This window comes from Harpia harpyja, chromosome 5, assembly GCF_026419915.1.
Source record: "Harpia harpyja isolate bHarHar1 chromosome 5, bHarHar1 primary haplotype, whole genome shotgun sequence".
Taxonomy (NCBI): domain Eukaryota; kingdom Metazoa; phylum Chordata; class Aves; order Accipitriformes; family Accipitridae; genus Harpia; species Harpia harpyja.
Window position 1 is genome coordinate 51,232,173 of NC_068944.1, and position 7,962 is coordinate 51,240,134.

Genomic DNA, 7,962 nt, shown 5'->3' on the forward strand with positions numbered 1-7,962 from the left:
TTTTTCAAGTATGAATTCAAATGACAATAGTGACATCGAGTGGTCATTGTTGTTAATTGCTGCTGTGTATTGCCATGAAACCCCTGCTGTAATGGAAATGTCTATGTGTAGACTTCAGATAGTATACAGTGCTAAATCAACTAGCACAGCTTGTACAGCAACTACGAAGGTGAATTCATCGCAAATTGTCAATGTGCAGTTTAAATTCACAGTCAAGCATTTTAAATGTAATCCTGTGTACAACGTAGCAGAGCCCGTAATGTTTTTGACGAAAGCACAAGCAGAATACAAAGGCAGAGCATCTGCCACAGGATGGGATACACCCTTAAAAGGTTGGCCTCAAAAGCCTGAAGAACATGGCCTGAACCATATAAGCATGCACACATGTGCATAACATCAGGTGTGTGACCAGCACCAAATTCGGTGGCTAATTTTTGTCTCCAGAAGTGCTTCCCCACCACTTGGTCCTGGTGCTTGCTCTAGCGTTACTCAGCCTCTGTGCTGACGGGAGACCCACTCATGCCCATGTGTCCCTGCTCCTTCAATGCTTTATAGCTGTGCAAAACAGTTTGTGTGTGCAGGCTGGATGGGTACCAGAGCACACCATCCAACCAGTCCCATTGCCTGGATAATCAGAGAGCCAGCACATAGGCGAGTGCTCTCATGCCTCAGAAGCCAAACTCAGTGCAGCAGATGAAGTCACCGAGACTACCTGCATAATTAAAGTTAATCATGCACATAAGCGCTCAGCTGGCTGGAGCCATATGCTTGGCTTTTGGCATGGCTGAGAGGGCTTCACTGTACAGCAGGAGGGCAAAGATCACTCAGTAGTCAGGGATACAATGAATGCTCATGTGGTTATTTTTGGTGTTTATTGATCCACATTATGTTCCTAATATGTTGTTTCTTTCTTCACCCCCTTCCCAATGCCCACGGCCACAGTGTGACAGAACTTCCACTAAAATTCCCCATCTTTTTCAGTTCTCTATTACTTTTTTTAAATAGTTTGTTACATTTCTACATTTAAAAGCACTATTTCCTCTTTATTGCCCTTGCTGCTTACATGTTAAGGTTGTAGCCTGAACTGTGAGGACAGATACCTTCTGGCAGTGACGACCTGTCAGAAATCACTGGAGCTTTTCACAGGTTTGAGTGCACATGTGTAGCTCTCATCCAGAGCATGTTTCAGATAATAATACACTCTTTGCTCAAATATAATTCCATATCATGCTCTGCATCTGCAGGCCATGCCTTTAACAAAAGGCTTTCCTCGGTATCTAGAGATATGTTGAGGTAACATGCTAAAAGTGCAATGCAAAGACTTCGATCTTCAGATTTCAACAAGGGAGTGATATTTTGCCTGTATGAAGTGCAACAGCTTCTGCATGTGGTGTGAAACTTCAGAGGAATTTGAAGAACAATGCAGAAGAGGATTTTTTTTATATATAATCGTAGTAACAGCCCATGTGGATAAGCAACTCTTTTCTCAAAGACACACAGTATGCACAAAATGTCCTGATTATTTGTTTGTTGTTTTCCTGTCCAGATGTCCCCAAGTCATTATTCACTGATGTGCTACATTGGAAAGAAACAATTTCCATAGCATTTCTGTAAGAATGCTAATTGACAGCACTACACAAATGGAAATTTACAATGGAGCTTAAGCAGACGGAAAACACTGGCGGGCTTTGGTGTTTACACAGCAGGGTGAGGTACCAGATGTCCTTCTGCAACTGAGATGATTCTTGCATGAACCTGCAACAGTGCCCTCCCTGGAGCACCCCCAGGGGAGTGACAGAGATAACCAGCACAGGAGAGAGGGAAGAAGGCTCTCAAGCTCCCAAAGGATGTACAACCTTGCCTTTTGTCGTGGGTTGACCTTGGCTGGATGGCAGGTGCCCACCAAGCTGCTCTATCACTCCCTCTCCTCAACTGGACAGGGGAGATAAAACATGATGAAAGGCTTGTGGGTTGAGATAAGGACAAGGGAGATTGCTCAGCAATTACTGTCACGGGCAAACCAGGTTCAACTCAGGGAAATTAATTTAATTTATTACCAGTCAAATCAGAGTAGGATAATGAGAAATAAAACCAAATCCTAAAAAAACACATTCCCCCCACCCCTCCCTTCTTCCAGGCTCAACTGCACTCCTGGCTTCTCTCTTTCTTCACCCCAAGCAGCACAGGGGGACAGGGAATGGGGGGTGCAGGCAGTTCATCACACATTGTCTCTGCCACTCCTTCCACCTCATCCTTTTCCCCTGCTCCAGCGTGGGATCCCTCCCACAGGAGACAGTCCTCCATAAACTTCTCCAATGTGAGTCCTTCCCATGGGCTGCACTTCTTCACAAACTGCTCCAGCATAGCTCTTTCCCACAGGGTGCAGTCCTTTAGGCACAGACTGCCCCAGCGTGGGTCTTCCACGGGGTCACAAGTCCTGCCAGAAAACCTGCTCCTGTGTGGCCTCCTCTCTCCACGGGTCCGCAGGTCCTGCCAGGAGCCTGCTCCAGCGCGGGCTTCCCACGGGGCCGCAGCCTCCTTCGGGCATCCACCTGCTCTGGCATGGGGTCCTCCAGGGGCTGCAGGTGGATATCTGCTCAACCATGGACCTCCATGGGCTGCAGGGGGAGAGCCTATCTCACCACGGTCTCTCCCATGGGCTGCAGGGAATCTCTGCTCCGGCGCCTGGAGCACCTCCTCACCCTCCTTCTTCACTGACCTTGGGGTCTGCAGGGTTGTTTCTCTCACATATTCTCACTCCTCTCCTCCGGCTGCTGTTGTGCAGTTTTTTCCCCTTCTTAAATACATTATCGCAGAGGCGCTACCATCGCCACTGATGGGCTCAGCCTTGGCCAGCAGCAGGTCCATCTTGGAGGTGGCTGGCACTGACTCTATTGGACATGGGGGAAGCTTCTAGCAGCTTCTCACAGAAGCCACCACTGCAGCCCCCCTGCTACCAAAACCTTGCCACGCAAACCCAATCCATGACAACGGCAGTTTTGTATTAAGCGTGCTATAGTTATAGTAGTTATTAAGTGGCAAGCTTCTGTGTGGGTCAGAGTTTTGCTGGCTGCACTGCTTATCTCTTAATGTATGTCATGTAGATGCTTACATGCCCAAAAGCATCACCACTGAACATTGGAACAATGAACAGGAGGGCAAGGCTGACAAAATTGAAGTAGCTCAGGTGGACTTGGACTGGGACCATAAGGGTGAGCTATTTGTAGTTCGATGGGCCCACAAAACCTCGGGACATCTAGAGAAAGATGCAACTTACAGATGGGCTCGTGATCAAGGGGTGGACCTGATCACACAGGTCACTCATGAACATGAAACACGTGCCACAATCAAGCGAGCCACACGAGTAAAATCTCCGAGGAACAGAAGAATAGTGGAATAGAGGGCAGCGGCTATGTTTTTGATATGGCGAGGCCTGGTAAATTGACTATATTGGACCACTGCCACAAACACGCCACGGCAAGTGCTACATACTCATCATGGTGGAAAGAACTACCATTTGGCTATGGTAAACCATGCCACTGCCTGAAACACTATCTTAGGTGTTGCCTTGAAAGGCAAATTTTGTGGTGACATGGTACCCCAGAAAGAACTGAATCAGACATTGGGACTCACTTCTGTAATAACCTCATAAACTCCTGGGCCAAGAAATACAGCATAGAGTGAGTGTATCACATCCCCTAACACTCACAAGACTCTGGAAAGACTGAAAGATATAATGGACTGCTAAAAACTATGTTGAGAACGTTGGGCAATGGGGCATGGAAGCACTGGGATATAAATTTAGCAGAAACCACTTGGCTGGTTAACACCAGAGGATCTGCTAGCCATCCTGGTCCTGCCCAAACAAAACCCCTGCAAACTGTGGGAGATAATGTCCCTGTAGTACACACAGGGAAGTGGCTGGGGAAGGTGGCATAGATTGTTCCTCCCTTGGGAAAAGGCAAACCCATTTGTGGAATTGTCTTCACTGAAGGACCTGGCTGTACTTGGTCGGTAGTGCAGAAGGATGGGGAGACACTCATCCTTGTGCCTCATTGGGGGAAAAATAATCTCTGATGTGAGTTATATGTTGTAGGAAGTAATATAGCAGGAACAACCTGAACCAACAAAGAGTGAGCTTCACAAAGAACCCAGCAAGTGCAACAATGAGCCAAACCAAGCCGGTGTTGATGCCCAACACTCAAACATGCTGCTTCTCCTCTCCTGAGCACCCATCTTGACAGATGGGGCCCAAGTCATAGCCTGTTCTTACAAACATTTGGAGGAGTGGAGGAAACCCATGGAATGGGATACTAATATCTAGCTGTTAAGAGATAGGGGACAGTACTTAATGAGAATGTATAAATCTGTATGTTGGGTATAAAGATGGCTTAAGTATGTCGTATAAGCTGTGTTGCTAAGAAGGGAGTTCAGTAATGACAATTAGACACAAAAGGATGGTTAGTGGATGTATAAATGTATTAAATTACGTGGGACCTGAGCATGACACAAATGCTATGGAATAAGGCATGGAGATTGTATTGGGTCTGGCTGGGATGGAGTTAGCTTTCCCATAGCAGCCCTCACAGTATTGGCTTTGTATATGTAGCTAGGAAGGCGCTAATAACACACCAGTGTTTTGGCTACTGCTGAGCAGTGCTCCCACAGCACCAAGGCTGTGTCTCAAAATCCCCCCACCCCCAAAGGCCAGTAGGCTGGGGGTGGGCAAGAGGTTGGGAGGGGACATAGCCAGGACAGCTGACCCCAACTGACCAATGAGATATTCCACACCATACGACCTCATGCTCAGCAATAAAAGCTAAGAGAAAGGAGAGGGAAGGAGGCACTCATCATTAAGGCCATATTGCCCCACCCCTCCATTGAGTGCTCAGGGCCAGGCCACACACACAAGGCCGCACTCTCGCCCATGCCTGGCCCACGGCGGAAGCTGTCTCTGCTCCTGCATGGCGAAGGCAGGCAGCAGCTGACGTGGGGTCAGGGGGCTGCCACCCCTCGCAGACCCAGGGAACGCGACCGGTGGTGACTGCTGGCAGCAGCGTTCGGTGGCCGACGGCCCACTCCCCGTGCCCTCAGCCATGAGGCGGGATGGTGCGGGCTGGGGGCCTGTGGCATGCAGCTGCCCCTCGCCCCGCCAGGGGCCGGCGCAGGCCCCCGGCTGCCCTGCGCAGAAGGAGGAGCACTGGTGGGACCTGGAGGAGCTGCGGGCTGATCTGGGGGGCGAGCGTCTCCAGTCCCATAAGCTGCACCACTGGGCACAGCCTGAAGGCCCTCCTGGGCAGCGGGGCCATCAGGAGATGCAGACATCCTGCTCCCTGGAGGGAAATGGGCCCCAGGTCCTGGCCGCAGCCAGCCGCCACACCGAGCCTTGGTCTTTCTGGTTGGCACTACAGGAAAGACCTCCCGAAAACCACAGTGCTGGGCAGCAGATGACATGCCAGGCTGTGGTGGGTGCTCTGCTCCAGGTGCCAGAGCCTGCAGGGTAAGACTTGGTGCTTCCTGGTAACGTCTGCAGCCAGCTGCTGGAGCAGAACGCCTGCCTGCAGCATGCCCTGCAAGACCTGGGGAGGCAACGTGGTGACCTTGAGATGGAGAACCGTCTCCTGAGAAAGAGAAGCTCTCCAGAAGCGTGCAAGGAGGCAGAGGGTCCAGCAGAAAAATGCCAAGCTAGCTGCCCTCACCGAGCAGCTGAAAGAAAGCTGCAGGCATCTGCAGGACACCATCGAGCACCTGATGAATGCTCCGGTGCTGCTGTCCATCCAAAGCTCTGCTGAGGAACTGGGCATGACATTGTTTCCTCAGCAGAGGGCCGGAGAAAGGAGAGAGCCTGCCAGAGCTTTGCTGGCACAGGCCCAGCAGAATGAATTCTCACGGAAGGTGGCTGAGGAGCTTCAGGCCTAGCTGGCTGCAGACAATGAAGGCTCATATTATGCGAGCACCCTCAGCCAAAGATGTGAGGAGTTAGAGGGACAGATCATGGAGATGATGGATGAAAACACCAGACTGGCTGAAGAAAATTCTCACCTCCGTGGGCAGGTGCGCTAGGCAGAAAAGGTTCAAGCTGAAAATGCTGACCTAAAGGGGCAACTGACGCAAGTGGCAGAGAAGCGATATTCTGTCATCCAAGTCATCAGCTCTCTTCAAACACGACTGGAAGATACAGAGCACAAACTGAAAGCCATGAGAGAAATGGCAGAAAGTGCTCAGGCATAAGTAAAGAGGGACCATGAAGACGCCGTGCAACTGTTTCAAGCCCAGGTGAGTGAACCAGAGAATTGCTTTCAGAGCCCCTCAGAGTCAGCTTGGGCAGAGGAGTCCTGTCCTGCCTTCTTTCAGAGGACCCTGCAAGGGAGACAGAAGAACCGGTAGCAAGCAAACAGTCCATCATCCTGCAGTCTCTGGGACAACAACCAGGAAAGCTTCAAACATTCACAGCTCAATACAAATACGATCCTTGTGATGGTCCCAGTGAGCAGCCTGAATTAGAGCTTCCTCTAACTGCTGGACAGTATGTCTTTGGACAGGTGGATGAAGATGCTTGGTCTGTGGGAGAGCTGGCAGACAGCACAAGAGGATTCATCCCCTCTAATTTTGCCGAAGAAGATTCAGATGACAACCTGGAAAATGAGAATTGGAATGATCCTCCTTATTATATATTCGGTCTCTCGCCTATTTTGGAGGAAGATGAAGAAGATCTAGATGTGGCTCTTGGGGGCTAAAAAGCACAGAAACAATAAACAGCATATATGACCCTCCAGAATTATGTACAGAAATGAATTTGTACTTAGAAGTAATTTTTTTTTTAGACTTTTAAATTTTCTAGGATGGGGGGACCTCTGGAGGGCAGCAGGGGCCTCCAACAGGCTCCAGCAAAGCCCTCATAAGGCCCCAGGGCACTCTGGAGGCTAATTAGGGCCCCGCATGGGCCCCTGCAGACCCCAGCAAAAGCCCCTGGGGCAACTCTGCCGTGTCAGAGCACCACTGCTGTTGGCAGCAATGGGGATGCTCCTGTCCAGGTTGGTTGCTGTGCATGTCCTCGCCATGGGAAGCAGAGAAGTGAAACAGAGAGTGGCATTGCCCGAGAGACCATCAGCACAGGCGTTGGTCATGGGCCAGGAAAGGATGTTTGCGGGGCACCTCGAACCCACTGCTGCCCCTGTGTTCACACCCTGGAAGTAGTTGGAATGAATGGGCTTGGCCAGGGCTTTCTAGAGCGTCCCCTCGTCCCTTCCCCAGCCTGATCTGGCCCTGCAGGCCTTTTGGCTCAGAGATGCTTCTGCTGGCTTCCTGCAAGTGTTGCCCATTAAAGCACTTCCAGGTGTGAAGCCTGATACCTGGCCATATGACTGCTAACGGAGCATGTACACGTGTGTATGTGTGCAATTGCTGCTCACTCACAAAGCACCCCAAGGAGCATGGGCTCGAGGACATCCCCTATGCTTGTAGCTTGTGCTCCTTGGGAGCATTTCACTGGCTGCTGCTCCTACAGCCCACTTTTTTTCTGGAAAAGAGTGCTTCCTGGGTCTGTCCCTTTGGCTCTTCCTAGAACATAAAGAGCACCCAGGCTTTCCTCCTTCCTGGACCATTGCACACCACACTCCTGTGCAGTCCCCTTCCATGTCCCTTGCTAGGCCTGCCAGCTTCACCCTCACCCCTAGGGAGGTGATGGAGCAACAGATCCTGGAAACAAATGCCAATTTGTCCTGTGAAGCACAAGAAGATGATGCAGAGTAGTCAGCATGGATTTACCATCAAAAGCAATTCTGCCTTATGACGTATCACATACAAGGCAGGAAAGTCAGCTTACTCATAGCGAATGAACCTTCCAGGGGCCAGTGCTCGGAGGGTGCCCCCTCCTGAGTTCCAGCTGGCCACTCATCCTGACAGAGGACTACAGCTCAAGTTTTACTGCGTCCTGAACTACCGTCAATTTTCTTTGGGTTT